This window comes from Capricornis sumatraensis, chromosome 12 (genome assembly GCF_032405125.1).
Source record: "Capricornis sumatraensis isolate serow.1 chromosome 12, serow.2, whole genome shotgun sequence".
NCBI classification, from domain to species: domain Eukaryota; kingdom Metazoa; phylum Chordata; class Mammalia; order Artiodactyla; family Bovidae; genus Capricornis; species Capricornis sumatraensis.
Window position 1 is genome coordinate 82,850,677 of NC_091080.1, and position 15,101 is coordinate 82,865,777.

At 43.6% G+C, this 15,101-nt stretch overlaps 1 non-coding gene across 1 annotated transcript; it reads left to right on the forward strand.

Annotated features, from left to right (window-relative positions):
* The first annotated feature begins 6,492 nt into the window (after positions 1-6,492).
* TRNAA-GGC (transfer RNA alanine (anticodon GGC)) lies at positions 6,493-6,565 on the forward strand. The gene has a single exon. It is a non-coding gene; the product is annotated as a tRNA-Ala (tRNA).
* Positions 6,566-15,101: the final 8,536 nt, after the last annotated feature.

Consider the following 15,101-nt stretch of genomic DNA (forward strand, 5'->3'; position numbering starts at 1 on the left):
ACTACCCATGCACCTTGCTTACCTACTTAAATCATCAAGGCAGACTGCAAAGATCAGCATAGGGATTCCCTAAATGGACCTTCACGTATCTACCTGGCAAGTTTAACCAGCCCTCTCCAAGTTTCACCTTCCCAGTGGAATAGACTGATAACCAGGGCCTTAAGTGTTCAGATCTACTACATCATTCTAGGGTATGCATAAACACTTCTGCTCACATCAGCTCAGTATATGTTTATCAAGATTTGGTTACTTTTATTTCCCAGTCTATGTCCTTACTATTGCAATAACATAATGTAATGAAATATGAAAATCAACAAAAGATGTTTTAAAATTATTTCTAAAAGTGAACTGTTTCTATGACTTCTAAGTTGGATGCTATAGAAAGAATGAGTTGAAAAGAAGATTGTTGTGGAACTTGGAGTGTGAAATAAGAGCAATGGACTAAGAATAATTCTTAACTCTAGAAGATTAAAACACTCAGACTGATTTTTAAGTATTTTTCACTTCTCATTTCTGCTTCAAAGAAACTAAACTAGAAAATGTAGGTGATGCAAGATAAATTTAATTTGCAAAAAGAAACCCCAATGTGTAGAATCAAACTCAATGAAAGAGTCATGGCACTGTATCAAGAAATCAGGGAAACAATCCACACTTACATGTTTCAGCTAAAATAAAATTACTGGAAATTTCTACTTTTGGCTAAGATGGATGAGCAAGAATATAAAGAATTTCCTATCTGAAAACTTAACAGAATATATGGAATAAAAGCTTTCAAAACACTGGACATTAGGAAATGAAAGGAAACTATCTCTAAGAGACAGAACATAAATTATGTGCCCCTGTGCATTTTCCCAGGTAGAGCCGAGTGAGCTCCCTGGACTAAAGAAATGGAGCTGCAGTTCAGGAAGCCCAAAGTGACTAGGGTTTGCAGGTCAGAGTTTGGAGAGGAGAAAGCTACACAGAGAAACTCTGAGGATCTTCAGAGGAGCCCCCACAAGAACTCAGCCGGGTACGGATCGGTGCACATATGTAAGGAAGGCTGGGGAAAAGCCACTGGAAACAACTGTCATTGTTGTTTAGTCGCCAAGACATATCTGATTCTTTTGCAACCCCATGGACTGTAGCCCACCAAGCTCCTCTGCTCATGGGATTTCCCGGGCACGAATGCTGGAGTGGGTTGCCATTTCTTTCTCCAGGGGATCTTCTCCACCCAGGAATTGAACCCACATCTGCATTGGCCAGTGGCTTCTTTACCACTGAGCCACCAGGGCAGTCCATTGGAAAGAGTAGGGTGCCTATTTTACGAGTCAGACTAAAAGTGTCACTGTTCATGAAGCGCTGAGGGGAGTTTATCTCAGTGGTAGGTAATGATCAGCTTTACACTCACTACTGCTCTGATTAAGCCTAACAAATCTTACAAAACAAAAGCTCCAAAGACCAAACTGTTTTCCAAATTATGAATTACATTCCAAGAATGGAAGCTCAAAAGATTTATAAGAAAACAAAAATATCCAGTACCCAACATGGTAAAGCTCAGAGAGCAGGGATTCCCACTAGTTCATGACAGGAGTGGTCTGGTTAGAATGCCATCAACAGCACCTTTGTCCCTCCCACTCCAGGACAATATCACCCTTTCAGAACACCTGTATCACTGCCATAGACATCACTAACTGTATTGCTGGCTGCCTTCATCATGAATAAATCCTAAACTGCCTTTTCATCTCTTTGTCACTAGCTTGATGATCAAAGTCCCAGAGAGGAGTTAAAATTGGTCAAGCCTGAGTTATGTGACCATACACCAGCCCCCAGGTAGTAGGAAAAAGAAATATGTGGTTACCTTTGGCTTTTATGGTGGGAAGTAAGGCCAACACTCACAAATGTGGCCTCTCCCTAAATAGGATGGGGCTTTAGATGCTGGGCAGCAAATGAATGACAAATGACCACTATGGGGATTGACTATGTATTATTTAATTTTTTTAATTTTGAACTTTTTATTTTGTATTGGGGTGTAATCAATTAACAATGTTGTGATAGTTTCAGGTGAACAGCGAAGGGACTCAGCCATACACATACATATGCCATTCTCCCCAAACCCCACTCCCATCTAAGCTGCCACATAATATTGAGCAGAGTTCCCTGCGCTATATAGTAAGTCCTTGTTGGTTATTATTCTTCAAATCTAACCTTAATCTGTTGTCTTTTCTCATGGTCCACAGTAGCTCTCTGATAAGGATTCAAGCTCTTCTTTCTTAATCATCTATTTCATTTATTTTTCTAAGATACCTTTTTTTTTTTGTATTTTAACAGTTCTGAAAACATTGTCTTACAATTAATGAAAATTATCAATCCATTAATACTGATGTCTTAAATCAATAAAAATTAAAAATTGCCAACTTCTTTTTTCTTAGAGGTTTATGATCTTTCAAATTATTATGGCACCGTAGATTCAGTGAAATTTGGCAGCATCTTTTCTCCCCTATTATGCAACTTATCACATTGAATCGTCTTTATCTCTCATTAGACTGTAAGATATATCTACATATATCTTAATCTCAGTGCTTAACAGAAAATAGATCCAGAACACATGTTTATTGAAAAAATGAGTAATTTGGTGCATGAGAATAAAGCTGCTAAGCAAATTTCTGTATTCCATGTTTCATGCTCCATGAGTCTCTGAGATTTAAATACACCCAGAAAAGTTTATTTTTCAATACTTTCAACCCCAGATGTCCAACTTATTCATTCAACAATTACGGAAGTCTGAGTTGATCCCAAACATTGTACCAAGTACCTTCTATGAGTTATCTCACTTGATTACAAGTGTCCTCAATAGGTACAGTGAGACTCAAAGAAGATTAATAAATTACCAAAGGTCACACAGCTACAAGTAGGGGGGCCAATGGGTAGTCTAACTTCTAACTCTTCCACTATTGTCAAGACTATATTCTGTAGATTCTCTACTATTGTGGACTCTCTTCATTGTTAAATGTATCAGGGGGTCCCAATCTGAGTCTAAGGTGGGTCCACACTTGGATTCTGTCAAGTTTGGAAGGCTGACTGGATGGGTCCCTCAAGAGTCTACCTAGAAAAGTTCTTAACAGAAACCTCAGCACACAAGCTCAGGTTGGTGAAAATGATCCAAGGTCAAGGGGAAGCACAGTTCTATGTAAAGCATTATCTGTGACTCTCAGGTTTCCTCCACACCCACTCAGAAATTCATGCTGAGATCCTGAGTGGGTATGGGAGAAGGGAGATGGGCTGGCACTGGGGGACCACATTGACGTCAGGTGGTACCATTGCCTTTGGCCCAGGCAGAAGCAACATCAGCTCTGATAGACACCTTCACAGCAACCATCGTGTTTGGGGAAGGCATCAGCCTTGGTGGCCTGGTCATCACTTGTGGTATCATCACAACACAGAGAGGAGGAAAATGGCAGGAGTCGTGGTGTAGTGAAGGGTTTCATCCGAGGAGCCCACGGCGGACCATTCCCGGTGCGCTCCAAGAACAATCTGAGAGACATCCGAGTGGGTCTTGAGGAGCGAGAGCACTGCTGTTGCTTGGTGACCCTGTTTTCACGCTCAAGCTGTGCATAGTGGGCAAGATGAGTTATATACTTACAACTCCAACCCAAGGGACACATTAAACCCATCAGAGCTTTGAAAGTGAACTAGAAAACAAAGAACAAGCAGTCTATTTGAAAGAGAGCAAGGAGAATAATCAGTAGGATGACAAATACTTTTTAAGAAGGCAAATGTCATGGATGAGGAAGCAAACCAGAAGTCAGGAGATTTTAGTTCCAGTCCCAGTTCTGTCCCAAATGTTCTGTTTCACTGAGAGGCAGTCAATTCACCTCTCTGAGCCTGCTTCCTTACCTCCTGCACAAGAGGACTGGACTGCACGGACAACCAACCCTAACTTCCACCTAGCTCACCAATGTTGTGCTTCAGCAAACACTGGGTTGTACATTCTAACACCCATCTGACTTTTAAAATAGCCTTGCTGGGGATTCAACCAGCATGGGAACTGCATGACAATAGCAAGACTAAGTAGCTTTCTCGGCTCTGGAAATCACAGCAGTAAAACCACAGGAAAACTGAATGTGCAGTCAACTGGTATACCCCAGCAGGCTTGAGCAGGGTGAATAGATTCCATTTGGGGATGTTAATAAGTGCCTCTGGAGGAGCCTGGTCAAGTTAATTGTACATGTGGGTAAATCATAAGAGAATGTATATTTCTGAGCTCATAAACCCACAGAGTGTTTACAGGTGGATTTAGTAGCCACAGGTAAAATAATGTTGCATAAAACAACACCCATTTGAGAGCAACACTTTCATGGCTTCAGTTCAGTTCAGTTCAGTCGCTCAGTCGTGTCCGACTCTTTGAGACCCCATGAATCGCAGCACGCCAGGCCTCCCTGTCCATCACCATCTCCCGGAGTTCACTCAGACTCACGTCCATCGAGTCAGTGACGCCATCCAGCCATCTCATCCTCTGTCGTCCCCTTCTCCTCCTGACCCCAATCCCTCCCAGCATCACAGTCTTTTCCAATGAGTCAACTCTTCGCATGAGGTGGCCAAAGTATTGGAGTTTCGGCTTTCATGGCTTAGTACCTGATTAACATCTGCCTAGACTCCCTCTCTCTTTTTTCACACAAACCTTCATTGCATTGTCACTTCACAAAGTTGGACAGGAAGTTGATTTTCATCAGGTAGCTGTCACAGGACTCTCTGGGCTCTGGGGTTGGCACAGGCTTCTCTCTGTGCATTCACATTACATTTGACAGCTAAAGTCCTTCAGGCTTCTGCATACTTCCCTTCTAGTATCCATCACTCACCAGTCAAGGTAGACCACGCCATGGACCAAAAATACACCCTGGGCTTTCCTGCCTCCTGCCATTCCTTCTGCTCTGACTCCCTCCTTACCCCTCATTACCCTCTGCCTATCATATCTTACCCATCTTTTTGGTCCTTAAAGTTTCAATACTCTCTAAAGTCATTTTTACAATTAATGTAATTCTGATCAAAATCTTGACAGTGTCTCTTACGGATCTTGATTCTGAAATGTAGGTGAAGTGTATAAATAGCCAAGACAATTATGAGGAAGAATGAGACAGCAGAAGTGCCATACCAGTTGTAAAGATATCATATAAAGCACATTTAAAAAGCAATTGGTTCAAGGATAAACCGACAAACCAATGGAAGAGAAAAGAAAGGCTAGAAGCAGACTCAGGACACTTGATATGTGACAGAGATGGTGCTGGAGACCAAAGGACTTTTTGTTTTAATAAATGGTGCAAAGATAATAGGGTACTCACATGGAAAAAACAGAAGTAGAGGTCAACTCACCCTAAGCACTAACTTCACTGCGGATTAAGAAATACATATGAAAAAACAACCATTTCAGTAAGAACCTGTATGCTGTTTTCTCATGCTCATAACAATCACAGGGAGTGGGCATTTTTCATTCACTCTAAGTGGAAAGTGAGCTCCAATAAATAAAATAATTTACTCATGGTCAGAGAGTCAACACGTGACTGGGTGATAATCCCCAATTGTCACCCCAAAGCTTACTTTTGTCTATTGTCTCTCCCTCTTCTAAATATTACATTATTTGATTTTAAAAAGTAACTTTGGGTAAGCAGTACTCTATCATTTGTCTGGCTACCCACTTACCCACTTTTGTCCTCTGCTTGTATGTCTCATCTGTTTATCTCACTGAAGTCAGAGATCCCGTCTTGCTCTGTGGCATTTCTGCAAGAAGCCTGATGTGTGTCTTAGTCATAGATCTTCCTGGCCTGTTAATGATCACTGATTATCCATAGTCACACCTTAATAGTTAGCAGAGAAAGAACAAGAGCAAGTCTCTTCTCTCTTCATTCCTTCTGTCTATCCTGTTATGTGATTGATACCTTTGATTTGAAGAAATTATGCTGGAAAATGTTGATCCAGAGACATGTTTGTAACAAAAAGCAGCCCATGCTTCCACACAGACAACAGAAGGGTTACGCTTTTGTGTGTCTGCTCAGTTCTCTCACACCCATCCTCCCATCAGACTTTGATCTAAGTCAGAAATAAAAGACCTTTTTCACCTGTGACACCTTTTTTTTCTCATATTGTTACAGTTTTGACTGTGCAAAGAAAAAAAAATCAAAGTAACAGTGATTTAAATCAGATAAATGTTTTTCTCTCATAATAGTCCAAGCACAAACAATCCTGAAGTGACCTACTGGCTATAGGTATTGGGAATCCATGCTCCTTCTTTCTTCTTAATCTGCCATTCTCAACATCAGCTTCTGCCTCAAAGTCAAAGAAGGCCACTCCAATTCCTGCCATCACGTTCACAGTCCCACCAGCATGAAGAGCGAAAAGCAGGTAGACAGTATGTAGCTAAGTGCCCATTAAACTTGGGAGGTTCTATTAGTTCAGGAATAGTGGGGAAATTAATATTTAGGGAACAACTGGCTCGAAGGACTTCATATGATCTTTTGGGCTTCCCTGGTGGCTCAGAGGTTAAAGCATCTGCCTGGCATGCGGGAGACCCAGGTTCAATCCCTGGGTCAGGAAAATCCCCTGGAGAAGAAAATGGCAACCCACTCCAGTACTCTTGCCTGGAGAATCCCATGGACAGAGGAGCCTGGTAGGCTACAGTCCATGGGGTCGCAAAGAGTCGGACACGACTGAGCGACTTTTCACTTTCAAGATCTTATCACATCTATTTAAGGAATTCATTGAGATTTAAGTAAAGAAAATTTTTTCAAGTGTACTTGCTGTCACACTTTCCATCTCTCATAGAAAACATGTTTCTCTTTGTCCAGGACGTGAAGCACTGCTAATTTAAAGGGAAAGAGAGACATGTAAATTGAACATAGCAATACAGCCCAGAGAATGTTGACAACATGCAGAGGAAGAAGAGAAATGAAATCTGCCCAGGTGGCTGCGGAATGGAGTGATTGAAAAGGTGTCACTGCCCTGGGAACAGAGGGCCATCCTGGCAAAGGGCAGAGCTTATTCCAAATCCAGGAGGAGTGGAAACACACAGCATGATTTGTGAACTGCAAGGATGTCCCTGAAGCTGCGAGGGGAGATGCGGGAGGTAGAGCCAGGGGGTGGAGGCCTAGGGTCGGATCAGGAAGGGCCAGGGGCCACACCGAGAAACCTGGGCCTCATCTTTTGTGGGGAGCAAGAGCGCATTTCCAAATGTGAAAGAGGGGACTTGGTGGAAAGTGAGCTTTACTTTCTGCAAGAACACACAGGACATTAGAATGAAGAAGACGGGATAGAGAAGAACGGATCGATATGTTTGTCATTCACTTTTGTAACCCAGACCCTGAATTCTCTTTCTGCAGTTGGGGACTCCTAGATCTTACAAATCCAAGCTCACCTTCCACTAGAAAAGCTGAAAAATGCCAGACCCTTGTCAGCCTCCTTTGCTAATAATATATGCCGACCTATGATCTATGTTCAGTCAGTCAGATCCACCTGCGTCAGACTTTGACTTGAAATGTAGTTACAGGTAGGATGATCAACTGTCCTCATTTGCCTGGGACTGTCCTATGTTAAAGAGGAAAGTCCTACAGCCCAGGAGACCTCTCAGTCCCGGTCAAAGTGGAATGGTTGATCACTCTAGCAGGCACCACACTGACAAGAGAAGAGCTTCCAGAAATACACAAGCCACATAGCCACTACAAGGGCACAGGCAAGAAGACACAAAACCCTGATCAAGGGTGGCAGCAGCAGGCTGGGGAGGAGACGGCTTCTGCTGTTCTTTAAAGGGAAAATCAGCTAAACTCAAGGATGTGTGATTGTATGGAGAGAGATGAATGGCAACAAACGTGAGCCAGGCCTGGCTGTGAAAAGATGCCATTTAACAGACAGAGAGAAGGTTCGTTCAGTCTTGGCCATGCCGAGTTGAGAGTCTATGAACAATATTGAAGGAATGATTTTCACAGGCATTTGTCTATGTTGCTTTGAAACTCAGAAGATTGACGGAGAAATGGAGCACCTAGCGCAGGACCTGGGATGTGGTTTACGCACATTCTGCTGAGTGCTGTTGACTGCTGAGTTCCCCTCATCGGCACATACAGGACACGCAGTCCTCTGTGCACAACAGACACCCCAGAAGGATGTGGTTACTGATGGAGTCATTCCGTAGCTCAGCACACCAGACACATCCCCCTCAAAACTACCTTTTTTTTTTTTCACTGATTAGTTCACTTATTACTGGTTAAATATAAAAGCTTTTAAGAAGAGAAAATGTTCTTCTATTAGCGGAGCCCCACTTTAATTTCTAACTATCAAAACATTGTGTCCCTTTCTTCAATCAAGCAAATATGTGTAATTTCTAGCTCTTGCCTGAATTCTAATTCCAATAAAAATCCCTGTATTTTCTCACATCTCCGAAAACACTCCATTTCCTGAAGACAAAAAACTAGGTTGAAATGACATTATTTTTTACACTGAGCCAAGAAGAAATCAGGGTAAATAAAGAAAGCACAGTTTTTCATCATCATCACCGTCATTACTAGTATTATCATTGTGGGTAGTTTGGGAGAAATTGCTTAGAGGAGAACAAAGGAAAGAGTAGAACTGAGAGTGGAAAACATTCCCTTTCTCACTCTATTTTATAACAAAGACCAGTGGGGGAAAAACTAGTCAATCATTAGTGTGGAAGAAGAGCTAATAAAATAAATGGAGTTTTTTATGAAAGAAATAAATTTAATAGCTGATATTTTGTGCTAGGACTCAGGCACTGTGTTAAACAAAAACTCAGATGAATCAAGTAAGTTTTAAAACTTATTTTTACATTATCTATTTGTTCTTATAAAACGTCAGTAAATGGGTAGATACAGTAATCAATAAATACAATAAACAAAAGACAAACGACAGGAAAAGCAGATGAAATTTCTAGAACCTCTTCCATACCTAGTATTAATATTTATAATATTAATATGAAATATTAATACTGTTTTATTAATAAAACTTCAGAAATGAATGTACAGGACTAGATGCAAGGAAGCAGAATATGCACCATAGTCCTATGTCTCTAACACTCTGTGTGCCTCCTTTTTCAAGTGACTCATGTAATTGGTGCTTTAGGGAATGAGCCCCTCAAGGAGCCCCAAAGAGTGGGAGAGAATGGGTGTCTTTTCCCTCCGAGGCCTTCCTCCAAAAGCAGACTTAGAAACAACCAGAGAACTGAGATGTTCTCCACTTTCTTCTGGGTTAAAGACAATGACATCCAGTCCCATCATTTCATGGCAAATAGATGGGGAAACAATGGAAACAGTGACAGACTTTATTTTCTTGGGCTCCAAAATCACTGTGGACAGTGACTGCAGCCATGAAATTAAAAGACCTTTACTCCTTGGAAGAAAAGCAATGACAAACCTAGATGACAGCATATTCAAAAGCAGAGACATTACTTTGCCTACAAAGGTCCGTATAGTCAAAGCTATGGTTTTTCCAGTAGTCATGTACAGATGTGAGAGCTGAACAAAGAAAAAGGTTGAGTACTGAAGAATTGATGCCTTTGAATTGAGGTGCTGGAGAAGACTCTCGAGGGTCCCTTGGACTGCAAAGAGATCCAACCAGTCCGTCCTAAAGGAGATCCGTCCTGAATATTCATGGAAGGACTGATGCTGAAGCTGAAGCTCCAATACTTTGGCCCCCTGATGCAAACAGCTGACTCAGTGGAAAAGACCCTGATGCTGGGAAAGCTTGAAGGCAGGAGGAGAAGGGTACGACAGAGGATGCGATGGTTGGATGGCATCACCAACTCCATGGACGTGAGTTTGAGCAGGCTCCGGGAGTTGGTGATAGACAGGGAAGCCTGGTGTGCTGCAGTCCATGGGGTCACAGAGTCAGACAGGACTTAGCAGCTGAAGGACAACAAAGACAATGACAGAACAGAAGACACTGGACAGGGAAGGCTCGGCGGAGAGTTTTCCCCTCCTGCTTTCTGAGAGCAGCAGGGCTTTCCCAAAGAAGATGCACAGCTGGAGGTGAGCTCCGGGCAAGTGAAGAAGCTTTTCCCTCTGATGTCTGCGTTAAAGTTGCAGATACCAGGTTTCCACTGGCCAGCAGCAGAGCAGGTGCCTGGGAAAGAGGGCACCTCGGTCAGGAGAGGCACTGGGTACTCCTGCCCACCCCCGACGTTGGCACAGCTCGTTAGCACATCCTGAGCACTGCAGAACTGGGGCTGGGACCTGCCCTGAGGGGCGGTCCCCTGCAAAGTGTCTCTGCGGCATCTCAGACTTCACGGCTTCTGTACCTGCACACAGGAGGACCATAAGAGGGTCCATGAGGCGACTTTGATTTGCGGGAAAAAGAATGCTGATGGGTTGGCAGCAGCCAGAAAGAAGAGAGGAGACTAGGAGGGAGAAATGGAAGAAAAAGAAATGTGGTGTGAAACAGGGGAAAGCACAAGAGAGGGTTGTATGTGGGGAGTAAAAGAAAAAGAGGAGAAAGGAAAAAAGAAGCTGATCTGCGATTTAGAGGAGATGGGAGGCTACAGAGGATGATGGAGAATTAGGCGGCTGTTCCTTTGCCCTGTACCTTCCATCATGCTCTCAGAACACTTCTCTGCATCTTTATTCACCAAGGTAAACGGGAAACACTGGGATGTAGCAGAATGATAGCTCTAGAACAGGTTTTTTTTTTTTCTTAAAAGTCGCTACCTTTTCCTCTGTAGACAATCAGAATCCTGGAAACGAAGGTAAGTAAAAGCCAAGAGGCTGTCAAGACCTCCAAAATGGCCCGTGAACATTCTCAGAGCTTTAATACTAGGGAGGGCTGACTGCTGTACTGTGTGTTGAGTGGATATGAAGGTGGAACAGACTGGTCCCAACTCACTGGAGACAACTGTCACTCACCAGCGGAAGCCTACCAGCTCTTTCCCCCTGCAAATGACAATGCGCAACCATCCTGTGGTCCTACTAAACCAAGCCACGGAAATCGCAGCGGGCTCCCAACCCGCTGAGTACATTGTAACTACAGCGATGCAGATGCCGTCGCTATTTGCAGCACCCTGCTAATGAATTATATTTAACTACATTAAAAGATAATGATCTGGAAAGGCTACAATTATTACATTTAAAATATGAATTGCACCCAACAGATATTACATGCGGGCTTTGCACTCTCTATTGCATTCAGTGCCTAACAAATATTCTTTTATCCTCTGAAAGAAAATGGGCAAACAGACGGATCAAATAGCTCACTCCAAGCAATTAAAACTTTCCATTACCATACGGAAGGATGTATGACTTGTTTCCAGAACACTTGACTCTAATAAGGATGTATTAACAACTGCCAACTGGAGTTCAGAAGTTAAATAAGATGGCAGTAAAGGGATTAGGAAGTAGTGAAAAAATATTTTTCCAATAAGGTAGAAAAAAGCTTGATTTATCCTGGAAAAGCAAGTTTTACATATATATATATATATATATAATCCATGTATATATATATAATTTGTTGTTTAGTCACTAAGTGCTGTCCAACTCTTTTGTGACACCATGGTCTTTTTCCCACCAGGCTTCTCTGTCCATGGGATTTCCCAGACAAGAATACTGGAGTGGGTTGCCATTTCCTTCTCCAGAGGATCTTCCCAACTCAAGGGTTGAACATGGGTCTCCTGCACCTCCTTAACTGGCAGGCAAGTTCTTTACCACTGAGCCGCCTGGGAAGCCCCATATATATATGTATAAATATATAAGCATGTGTGTACGCTCACATACATATGTGTGCTTGTGCAATATTCCCCATCTCATCTTAGCAAAGGCAGGGTTACCATTAGAGTAATTGTCTTAGCTCAGGCTGCCATACAATACCATAAACTAGGTGGCTCAAACAACAGAAACTTATTTCTCACAGTCTTGGAGGCTGGCCAGTTTGGATCCTATGGAGAGCCCTCATCCTGGCTTGCCGTTGGGGACCTTCTTGCTGTGCCATGGGGTGGAGAGAGGGAAGGGGTAGAGAGAGAGAGAGAGAGAGAAACCTCCTCCTCTTCTTGTAAGGTCACCAGTCCTGCTGGATTAGGGCTCTGCCCTTATGACTTCATTTAAATTTGTTGTCGTTCAGTTGTTCAGTCATGTCCGACTCTTTTTGCGACACTATGAACTGTAGCTCACCAGGCTTCTCTGTCCATGGGATTCTCCAGGCAAGAATACTGGAGTGGATTGTCATTTCCACCTCCAGGGGATCTTTCCAGTCCAAGGATCGAACCTGAGTCTCCTGCGTCTCCTGCATGGCGAGCAGAGTCTTTACCGCTGAGCCCCCTGAGAGTTAATCACCTCCTGAAGACCCCATCTAAAAATACAGTCACACTAGGGGCTAGGGCTTCAGCATATGAATTGGAGGGGATACAGTTCAGTCCATAATAATAAGGAAGCTTAAATTCCAGGGCTTTTTTTCTCGCATACTTCCATTTTCAGTCTCTGACCTACATTTGTGTTTGTAGCTTTATATTTTTTTTCCTTAAAAATCATTCCTCAAGTTGTATAAGCTTCGGGCCCTACAAATCCCAGAGGTTTCCTGTATCTCAAGTCACAAAGTATTTAAGTGAGTTCCAGATACATATAAGAAATAAATAAACCATGTAGTGGGGCTATGTTGTCAAACACAATATTCAATATATACCAAGATACTGAGTGGGATTTTCCTGGTATCCTAGAGTTGTTATTAAGGCCCAAAGCTAAAAACAAACTGGACTAAATACATTATGCACTAAGCAAGATGGTAGCAAATATCCTCAGTGGGGTCCAGCTCCCAGGCCGGAAGTGAAGCACCAGTTTAGCCTCAGCTTCCTCTCCCAACACCCGCTCCCCTCCCCAGGCAACTAAGAGAACAGGCAGAAAGGGAAAGGAGTGAGTGACCTGTAAGCTCTTTCCTCCCATGAGGAGAAAGGAGAAAGGGGGGTTTCCTCTCCCTGGAACCAAGAGGTACGCATTTCATTTCCCAGTTGGATTTTGGGATGCTTAATTTTATGTGTCAACATGGCTAGACTGGGGTGGCCAGTTATTTGGTCAAACACCAGTTTAGATGCTGCTGTGAAGGTATTTTGAAGGTGTGATTAACACTTAAATCAGTAGACTCTACATGGGGCCGGTTATCCTCTATCACATGGATGGACCTCATCTAATCAGTTGAAGACCTTAAGAGAAAAGGCTGAAACCTCCTGAAGAGGAAGGAATTCTGCCTCCAGACTGCCTTTGGCCTCAAGACTTCAATATCAAACCTTCCCTGGCTGTCCAGCCTGTCCACATCCCCTATAGATTTTAGACCTCCCAGCCCCACAATCATATAAGCCAGTTCCTTAAAATCCACCTCCTTCCTGTGTGTGTCGACGTGCATATAAGCATCCTATCCGTCCATCCTCTGGATGAACCCTGACTAATAACAGAGTTTGTTCAGCCAAGTGCTGGTCTGACACCTGAGTGGGAAAAAGAATTAGAGGGAGATGGAGGGGCGGCTATGGTGAACACGTAGGAAGTGGTTATTGGGGTGCCTTCTGCACTCCCACCTCTGTGCGGCAAGAATATGTTATGTGTGTCCCTTTGGTCAAGCAAGTATTCTGGAAAATGCTGAGGCTTCCGCCATCTTACCAAGCCCACATGTGTGTGCTAAATCACTTCAGTCACGTCCTACTCTTTGAGACCCTATGGACTGTAGTCCCACCAGGCTCCTCTGTCCATGGAACTCTCCATGCAAGAATACTGAAGTGGGTTGCCATGCCCTCCTCCAGAGGACTGAACCCATGGGATCGAACCCATGTCTCTGATGTCTTCTGCATTAGCAGGCAGGTTCTTTACTACTAGTGCCCCCTGGGAAGCCCACAGAACCCTTTAAAGGGCCCACAATATGCCTCAGAACAGAGCCAGCACTCAGATGTCGGATGGGGAGTGAGGCTTAATGAATTGGGGAAGTAACAGCACCCAATCAAGGAGAGGACCACCATCACTTCCAGTTGATTAAAGGACCATCAGCCCTTTCCCCATCCTCCTTCCTACCATACACCCTGGAGGAGCTAGGGAGGAACTGTGTGGACCAGCATGACATACCACTCACACACAAGCTGGTTTCCAGCAGCAGTTCTCAGCCTGGGCTGCACGGTTACATCACCTGGGAGGTTTGAAAAAAATACTGCTGCTTGAATCTGACCCCAGAATCACTCAGGGTGGGGGAGGTTTAACAGCTCCCAGTTGGAACCAGGGATGAGAACCATCTTGTTAGTGCCACTGACAGATTACCCCAGCTAAGATGAAGGGAGAAAAACAGCTTTAAGGTTGGACACCTGAGAGTGATTAAGACTGCATCTTAAATCCCAGAATTAGACTGTTCTAGTCACCTCTAGTGGACAGAGGTCTACAGAATTGGGCTAAGATATTAGGACTCGTGACCCAGGGTGTCCTAACCACCTCTAGTAGGTGGAAGGTTATGGAACATAGTAAATACATGATCCCAAGACTGACTACTCAATGTAATAGTAGCTTCGCGCTTAAATCATCGGTAAGTTAAACTGAGAAGGTAAGTTGCAGGTGCTGACCCCAGTGAATTGAGACCCCTCCAAACAAGTTCCAAAGGCATCACTTAATAGAGCTGCCCAGGCCTCAGGCTATGTGGTTTATTCTGTGTGTGTGTGTGTGTGTGTGTGTGTGTGTGTGTGTGTGTGTGTATGTGTCCAGGCCTCAGGCTATGTGGTTTATTCTGTGTGTGTGTGCGTGCATGCGTGCTGACACTCAGTCATGTCTGACTCATTGCAATCCCATGCGTGTGTGTGTGTGTGTGTGCGCGCGCGTGCGCGCGCATGCATGCTGACACTCAGTCAGGTCTGACTCGTTGCAATCCCATGGACTGTACCCCACCTGGACCCCACCAGGCTCCTCTGTCCATGGGATTCTCCAGGCAAAAACACTAGAGTGGGTTGCCATTTCTTCCTCTTATTCTACGTGATCTTCTACAAATCAAATAGCCCGATAGTTTGGTTCCTATTATGGGAGCAGGATTTTAAATGCAAAGTTACCTAGGTGTTACTCAAGCCAGAAATGTATGTCTTCTCCAAAGCCAGTGCCTCCAGCTGTTCCCTGCTCTTCCTTAGACATCTG